Here is a 9,276-nt window from a genome sequence, read left to right as displayed (position 1 = left end):
TGGTTCTATACTTTATACTTCTTTTTCTGATGGGTGGGAAAATATGTATAATTTAGTACTGATGCACTAATTGTATTATATTGGAGAATACAGCACTGTTTTCAGCAACAACAATCTGTAGTTTTATAGAAACATGTACCCTACGGTTTTGATCTTGTTCTGGAATGATAATTGGAGCATGAGGGGTTGAATTAGTGGTTGTTGTTTTTGTGAATATCAGCATGGCCCAAATGACATGTGATGTTATTTATGTGGTTTGGCCTGGTGTGCATAATTTTTTTTAATATAAATTGGCAGGCTGGGGGTGGGGGAAGCAAGATTGAGACTATGGGCAGTGGGTGTTAAACCTTGGCCCTTACCACAGTCCCTTTTGGGGTGGGGTGGCTCCACCTAATATTTGCATTTCTAATCAAAACTGTGACGGAAAAGGATTAAAGCACCCACAGTTTCAGTCTGGTTATTCCTCACCTCTGCCCTTGCAGATTTTTTTAAAAAACACAAAGACAAGCCATCTGAACAACATCCCATGTGGTTGGCCCAAAGAGTATTGACTTCATTGTGCAAGTGATCTAAATGTGTTTCATTCCATGAGGTTACACATTTATTGTGTAATGGCCAGTGCACATAAAAGACATATTAGGGTAGAACCATTTTTACTACTTACAATTTAGAATAAGAAAATGGTTTTAGAATTTACTGTACATGAAATAAAAAGTATCGAATTTAAAATTTCATAATACCAGTAATAGTAATAAATTGAGTTGGATGCAAGCCTTGTCATGCTTAGATAGAGCCACTGAAGTCAGTGGGACTTAAGACTTAACAAGTCTCATTCAGTAGTCTGTTCCAATCATAACTAAGTTTGAATCTACTGCCCTCTTTATACAGTTGAGTATAACAAAATTAGTTTTTCCTCCCGATGACAGAAACATATGCTAAGAAAGTGAAATATCTAAAGATTTTAAAAATAAGCTATTTTAAGTCCCCTAAAGTAGTAAAAAAAAACCACCGCCATCAACTATCTGTTAGCAAGGTAACTGGTACACTATCAAAATTATAAGTCTATTCCTAATTCCCCACTCTTCTGTACTGAAGAGTGATGTATAGCAAAAGTATAGTAAGCACCTCCAAGCTTGAAGGTAGACTGTATAGGTAAGTCTGTTCTGAAGGGATTAGCCCGCTTACAACACCAGTCTACCTCAGCCTTTTTCCAAAATTAAATCTAGAATAGGTGTAGATGTTTTACCTATTGATTTGGCATTTATACCAACCACAACATGAAGGTTCAGCCGAAGTTAGGTGACATTGGAAAAGATGCAGGCCAAATATGGCCCTCGGCTGTGTTCTTGGTTTTGTCTCTACTACTTTAATCACAGTGAACTGTTTTACAGAATTTTAACCCCATGAGTCTTTACATCACATGATTTCTGGGCTAAGTGCTGAATTGTACTATCTTTAGTTACATGAGAAATAATCTGTGCAGGCTGACTAAGGAATTTATGACAAGGGACACTTCAGTACTCGCAGGTACAAGATGCAGTGGAGCACACTTGTGCTCCACCCACTTCAAATTGCTTATGATGTGACAAGTTATTTTTACTTGTAACAGGTGGGCCTTGTTACTCTGCTTCACACAGCAGAGGCTACGGTTTTGGTACCTACAAGTGGCAGCAGTTTCACAACAGACATCTTTCATTTGTGAATGGATTATCGCAGATAAAACCGAGTAAGATCCTATCAGTACCTTTCAATGGATCCTCTTAACATACTGTCAATCATGAAGTGCTAGTTATCAGTCATGAAGTGTATAGTAATCAAATATAGCCTAATCAAGTACTGTGCAAGTAGGTGTGAACTACGCCTTATGACCAACTAAATGTCAGATTGCAATAGGCTTTCATGCTGCTCCTGTCAACCTCTGAATTTACATGGTAGCTCACAAGATTTATAAAAGAGTTCCAGTAACTATCTGATAGCTATCTTTCAAGAAAGCTTTCGTCCTGCTGTATTTGGTAGCCTAAGGCTGGAATCCCTAGCTTGGCACCTGCCTGAGTGGCCTCACCCAAGTAGGAGAGAGCACTTCAGTATGTCTCAGGTAATGCATTTTGGGGGTTCTAAAATGGCTACCACTTTGGGAAGATGGGAGCTGAGTGGTGGTGGTTGGTTCTGTAGTAAGGGCTTCTTTAAAACTAGTGAGACAAAGAGGAGCTGTTCTGCCTTGTTTGCCAATCATGGAATGCAAGATGCACCTATAATTTAAGTAGAAATGCAATTTATCTCACTGCATGAGCCTGCTCCTCAGTTTGTTGTCCAAGTGCTGTGGACGGGCAATTTTAAGACCCCTGCTGACCCTTCTTATGGTTCTTTATCTTTAAAACAGGGCTGGAATGGACACCCCTTCAAATAGAACTGTCTTTTGTTAAGTAGGATAAATGCCCACCCTATAAAAAGCTGTTCCATGACCAGAAGGGCACAGTTGGATTTGACCCTCAAAAGCTTATGCTTTGATAATCCTTTATCAGTCTTTAAGGTTCTACCACATTCATACTTTTTGCTGCAACAGACTAACACAGCCTTACCCAGCCTGATGCCCTCCAGATGTGTTGGGACTGGCCATGCTGTCTGGGAATTATGGGAGTTGCAGTCCCAACACATCTACAGGACATCGGGTTAGGAAGGATGGACTAACACAACTACCTGCGTGGAATTTACCATTAAAATAACAACCTTGCACTTCTGAAAGAAGGCTAGGCTAGAATTCCTCTTCAGGACATTTAGTTTTCCAGGTGAAGGTTGTTGTTGTTTTATGTTTCGATATTGAGGTCCCACCTGAAATCTTTAAATGGCATAGGTTTATCACCCCAGTGAAAATTAGGTGTTTGCAGCAAGATTTCAAAGGTGTGTGGTAAAACAAATTGGTAGTAAGTCTTTTTAACTGAATATATGCCCTCTGCTGACACATACCTGTATTGCTGGAGTGACACTAATAATGGTTCATTATCCTGGAAGCATATTTGTCATCAGCCTTTACATCTAATGTAAAGACTTTGCAGTTTTCAAACTGGAGATTGAAGATTTAATGAATTAGTCAGTGGCTGATGTTGCAGTTATCTGCATTTTGGGAAAGAGAAGTAACAATGGTTGATCTCTATTTCTGAAAACACAAACGTCTGGCTGTAACTCATCTGCTTCTTGTCTTGGATAAAACGCAAAGGTTGCTGAGCAGAGAAACATGACAGTCCTTATATAAGTAAAGTCAGGGATTAATTTTACATGGTGCACTACGTAAAAGAAAAAAAGCAATTGAGGCCAAATTGTATTATGTAGTGGTTGGAGGAGACAGAACCCTCAATTCAAAGTCCCTCTTCAGGTGGTAGAAAATAAGCTTCCTCTGGTGGTGGATTCTCCCTTGGTGTTAGTGTGGATGTGTTCAGATGAGTCAGCCAAGTCTGGAACAAAGCCATGGCCAATAACTACGATTCAATACGTGCATTCTGTGGGACAGCATAGAGCACACATGGTTCTTTGCCTTCTAAAGCCAACAATAGGAACTTGCTTGGCACCTGGTTTCCTACCTAGCAGCCAAAGCCCTTACATCTATACAAGCATGCCTCATAGTGTATCTTATGGTGCTTCCACACAAACAAGTTTGAGAATGACAGGTATTTTGAATCAGAACACTGAGTCATGTCAAGGCAATCCATGTGTTGAGGTGGATGGTCCCCATTCCAATCTATTTTGCTTGTTATCAAGACAGTCATGATAGCTGTAAACCGCTGTGGCAGGAAGTAGCACACTGAAGACGCACTTCCTGGTGCAAGTTTTGACTGAATGCTGCCATTGCTAAGTAGACTGAACATGTGAGGCTCCAGTAGTCCATTCCGTTAAGTGACTTCTAAGCAGACAAGCAATAACAAAGTCACTTATCAGTACAATGGCTTGGACCCAGATTTAGGTATGTGCATCTGGGATGATGATTGATGACGATATATTTCTTACCCGCCTCTCCCTCTCGATTGAGGCAGGGAACAACATTAAATACAAAATACCATAAAATACATAAAACTGATTAAAATATATAAAATTGATACAATATTAAAATATCAATCAGACATCTTAAAATCCATCTGGATAGGCCTGCTGGAAGAGATCAGACTTTATGGCTTTCTTAAACTTGGAAAGATGATTAAGTTGATGAATCCCTCCTGGCAGCCCATTCCACAGTCTGGTTGCAGCAGAATAGAAGGTTCTCTGGGTAACAGCTGTCAGCCTAATTGTGGCTGACTGGAGTAAATTCTTCCCAGAGGACCGGAGTGTGTGGGTCAGATTATATGGGAAAAGGCGATCCCACATGTAACCTGGACCCAAATCATGTAGGGCTTAAAAGGTAATAACCAACACTTTATATTTTGCCTGGAAACTAATTGGCAGCCAGTGAAGTGATTTTACAGTTTGTGTAATATGGACCAACCTAGCTGCCATATTTTGAACTAGTTGAAGTTTCCAAACTAGGTACAATGGTAGCCCTATGTAGAGCACATCGCAGAAGTCGAGCCTCAAAGTTACCAGCGCATGCACTACCATCTTTAGGTCTTCCAACTCTAGGAAGGGGCACAGCTGGCGTATCAACTGAAGCTGATAGTAGGTACTCTTGGCTGTTGCATCTATCTGAGCTGTCATTTGGAGCGATGGATCCAGAAGCACCCCAAGCTGTGAATGCAGTCTTTCAGGGGGAGTGTAACCACATCCAGAACTGGTCGAAACACCTCCAAACCAAAGGTTAGGGCCTTTGACAGTAAGCACCTCCGTCTTGTCTGGATTCAGCTTCAGTTTGTTTTTCCTCATCCAGCCCATTACCACCTCCAAGCATTCATTTTTATTTATTTATTTATTTATTACACTTTTATACCGTCCAGTAGCCGAAGCATTCAGAGGAGACACACTATCCTTAGCTGATGCTGTTGTCGAAGGCATAGAGAAATATATTTGGGTCTTATCAGCATACTGGTAGCACCCTGCCCCATGCCTCCGGATGATCTCTCCCAGAGGTTTCATGTAGATGTTAAACAGCATTGGGGATAAGGTGGCACCTTGTGGTACGCCGTACAACAGCTCCTTCTTTGAAAAGCAGCTATCCCAAAGCATCACCATCTGGAACCTGCCTGAGAGATAGGACTGGAACCACTGAAGCACAGAGCCCCCAATTCCCAACACACACACACAGGCATTCAAGAAGGATATCATGGTCAATGGTATCGAAAGTCACCTGTGGAAGCAGAATTCCTCGCCCTCCCCAAGGACATCCCCTTCAGTCCCTCTGAAAATGCTACACAAAATATTGGGAGGCCTTGCTGAACAGGGTAGATTGTGGTATAGGGAAAGGGGGAGGGTTCCTGAACAGAGCAGAGGCAACTTTCATAAGCAGAAGTCTATTCATGGAAGGTGCCCCTGCCTAATTTTCAGGAATCCTCCCCTTCTCCCTGCACCACAGCTTGCCCCATTGAGCAGGGTCCCCTGAACCTCTGTGCATCATTGGGGGAGGGATTGCTGTGGGGAGGAAAAGGCAGGGAAGTCTGTTTCCACCAGCCCAGTTGTATACACCCAAATCTGGATCCAACCCAATGCCTACACAGATGCTTGTTTCTCAAAGGCCCCAATTTGTCACCAAACTGCTGGATAGAAAACCCCACTTAAAGCAGGAGTTAATTCAGGAATGGAAGGTGGTGTGGATGGAAAGGGGAAGCATCATTTCTTCTTTACTATCAACTGCCACCACTGGGACATTTATGTGCCAGACCTTTGCATTCTGATATATGTCAGTGATTATGTTCTTTTATTAAGTTGGCTTTACTCATAGCCATACATCAAATTTTCAGCTGCTAACAGCCTTCTTAAGGGGGAGGAGGAGGAGATGATGGAGGTGATATTTGCTTCATTGACCTTAAGTTTTATTATCAGCAACACACACACACACACACACACACACTTTTATAGGTTTCTGCATTTTTCTTCACTGACCAGTGAGTATTAGGGAAGAGGATTTTATAAAATGTTGAAATTTGTCCACTTGGCTTCTTTAGTAAGTGTATTTTTGTAGCATTAAGGAATATTAAATTGGGCAGTATGGCATGCAACATTTTGTAGAGAAAAAACAATGGTTTTTTACTGCAAGAGGGGAAGCGCTATCCACTCATAGTTATGCATTTTTTTTTAAAAAAAAATGCACTTTCATTCAGACAGAGTTAAGCAGATGGTTAGTAAAATTTTAAAGTGCTTAAAATTGTGTCTGAATCATCCACACAGCTATTATGAAGCACCAGTAAAATTAATCATTTTCTCCTATGTTCTCTCATCCTGTTGAAGTTCATGTGTACCAAAAAGAAGAAGGAATGCTAGATTCCAATTACAAATTATAACACATACCCCTAGGATTTTATTTATTCTTTCAGCTATTCAACTTGTGAGTTGCCTTATAGTCAAAACTCTCAGGGCGACATACATAAATACAAAATAAAACACAATAAAAGACAATAATACAATTAAAAATAAGAGGAACCACAAATACAATATGAGATAATGAAGACTAAGTTTTTTAAAAAGTACTAAAAGATCTTTTAAAAATCCATGGAAATATAAACAGCTGTAAGGCACATCATTAAGATAAAACTGGGCAGTCATGTGTAAAGCAAGTTAAAAGGCCTGAGAGAATAAAAAGATCTTTACTGGGCACCCAACAACCAACAGGGAAGCCCCTAGGCAGATCACTCCGGGGAGGGCCTTCCACAATTGGGCTACCACTGAGGCCTCAGGCTCTGGTTTTGATCTCAGAGCCCGGATAGGAATGTATCATGTCATACATTTTATGAGGCAGCTTTCCTAAGTTTTATTTTTCCTTTAGCTTACAGTGCTCCTTCGGGAATTAAACATTGATGTCATGCAGCATTAAAAGGATTTGGGTGTTCTAAAAGTTGTTGTCATTTAAAATCCCCTTTTTGAAAGCTAGGTATGCATATAAACTAATTGTATTCAGTAAGGTTCTCTAGGGACCCCTGAGTAACTTTACATCACAGACATTTTAGCTTTCCAGTAATTGTTGGCATAGTTGTTGCCAATGACAAAAACATATCAAGAATCTTTCGGGAAGCTTTGGTCATGTTGAAACTGATGTTTTCAACTTTCTTCTAGACTCTACATCTGTAGATCTCTAGAAGAAGGGAAAATGTATATTGTGAAGTGGCCGCACACATTGTTCTCACTATGGTACCCTGCGCAGGCACTGGAGATGGAGGGGGAAATGCATTGCTACATGTCCTTGCTATTTGGCTTTGTTGCATGGATATTACAGTTAAGAAATTGCTCTCAGTTTAACAGTCATGATGGTGTAAAAGGGAAAAAGGCATTCTCTGGAGTATATAAAACTCCAAGTAACAAGCCAATAACCTGTTTTTTTTGTATGCAACAGCTTGGCTTGAAGGATGCTGTCAGAAATCCTGAGAAGAGTACCATGCATTGCAAGACTTCTTTAGGCCACTACAGCCTGCGTCTTCTTTATTCACCATGTTTCTCATACAATACTGCAGTGATCTTAACTATTTTTCAAGCAGGAGCTCTGGACACCACTGATGCCACTTTGGGGTGATCCCCAGGGCTTTAAGTATTGGCCCATTGCTTGAGGGTGCCCTGTTTCAAATCCCCACTTGCCTGAGCCTCCAGCATGTTATTTTCATAGAGATCTACATGCCACCTTTTTTGCACTCTTTAGCGATAGCCACAGCTACGTTTGACAGAAGTCAAAGGATCAAAAGTTGCCACAGTTAGTGTGAAGGGGACTGAAATAGGGTTGCGTGTAGATCTCTATGAAAAAGAGTCCATAAAACAGATAGACAAATCATCCTATATAAAGTCTCCTCTTGTCAGTTACCTTGAATCTTTGACAGCTGAAACTTACAAGACACTAGACAAGGCAAGCCTATCTATTTTGGAAATCCGATAAAACATCATCATCATCATCATCATCATCATCATCAGAAGAAGAAGAAGACATTTGCAAACATTACTGGGTCTCAAATTTACCCCCATTTGTGCAAATGTGGGGAGGGAATTATTATCTACCTTTCCTTTTCATCAAACCCAGGTGAGGCAGTGGCTGTTCTGAACCAGTGCCTGGGCACAGTAATGGACTGGATGAGGGCTAACAAACTGAGACTCAATCCAGACAAGACGGAGGTACTGTTAGCGGGTGGTTCATCTGTCCGGCAAGGTGATGTTTGCCCTGTCCTGGACGGGGTTGCACTCCCCCTGAAGAATCGGGTCCGTAGTTTGGGGGTGCTCTTGGATCCAGAACTGTCACTTGAGGCACAGGTGAACTCAGTGGCAAAGAGCACCTTTTATCAGCTTAGGTTGATATACCAACTACGCCCTTATCTGAGCAGAGATAGCCTAGCTACAGTTATCCATGCTCTGATAACCCCTTGTTTGGATTACTGCAATGCGTTATACGTGGGGCTGCCTTTGAAAACGGTCCGGAAACTTCAGCTGGTACAAAACAGGGCAGCCCGTTTACTAACAGGGACTGGCCAGCGAGATCACATCACACCAGTCCTTTTACAACTTCATTGGCTGCCAGTCCAGGTCCGGGCCCAATTCAAAGTGCTGGTATTGGCATTCAAAGCCCTAAACGGTTTGGGGCCAGGTTATTTGAAAGAATGCCTCCTCCCATATGTACCTGCCCGGACCTTAAGATCATCTACAGGGGCCCTTCTCCGTGAGCCCCTGCCAAAGGAAGTGAGGCAGGTGGCTACTAGGAGAAGGGCTTTCTCCGCTGTGGCACCCCGGTTGTGGAACGAGCTCCCCAGAGAGGTCCGCCTGGCGCCTACACTGTACTCCTTTCGTCGCCAGCTGAAGACCTTTTTATTCTCCCAGTATTTTAACAGTCTTTAAATAAATTTTAACTTGGTGTTTTAAATTTGTAATTTTCCATTGCTGCTGTTTTTATCTGGTTGAGCTTTTATATTGTATTTTATATTATGGTTTTATACTGTTGTTTTATACTTTGAATGTTTTAAATTTCTGTGAACCGCCCAGAGAGCTCCGGCTATTGGGTGGTATAGAAATGTAATAAATAAATAAATAAATAAATAAATAAATTTTAAAAGCCGGGAACTGTGACAGTGTTAGCAGTTCCCACCATGAGGGTGACTTGAGGACAGGATTTCTTTTTAAATAGAGGTAAGTGAATGAATTGCATACCCTCCAAAATGCTGCTTGGCATCATTG

Source organism: Elgaria multicarinata, chromosome 6, assembly GCF_023053635.1.
Source record: "Elgaria multicarinata webbii isolate HBS135686 ecotype San Diego chromosome 6, rElgMul1.1.pri, whole genome shotgun sequence".
NCBI classification, from domain to species: domain Eukaryota; kingdom Metazoa; phylum Chordata; class Lepidosauria; order Squamata; family Anguidae; genus Elgaria; species Elgaria multicarinata.
The sequence above is the reverse complement of the archived record's forward strand: the minus strand, read 5'-3'. Positions refer to the sequence as shown.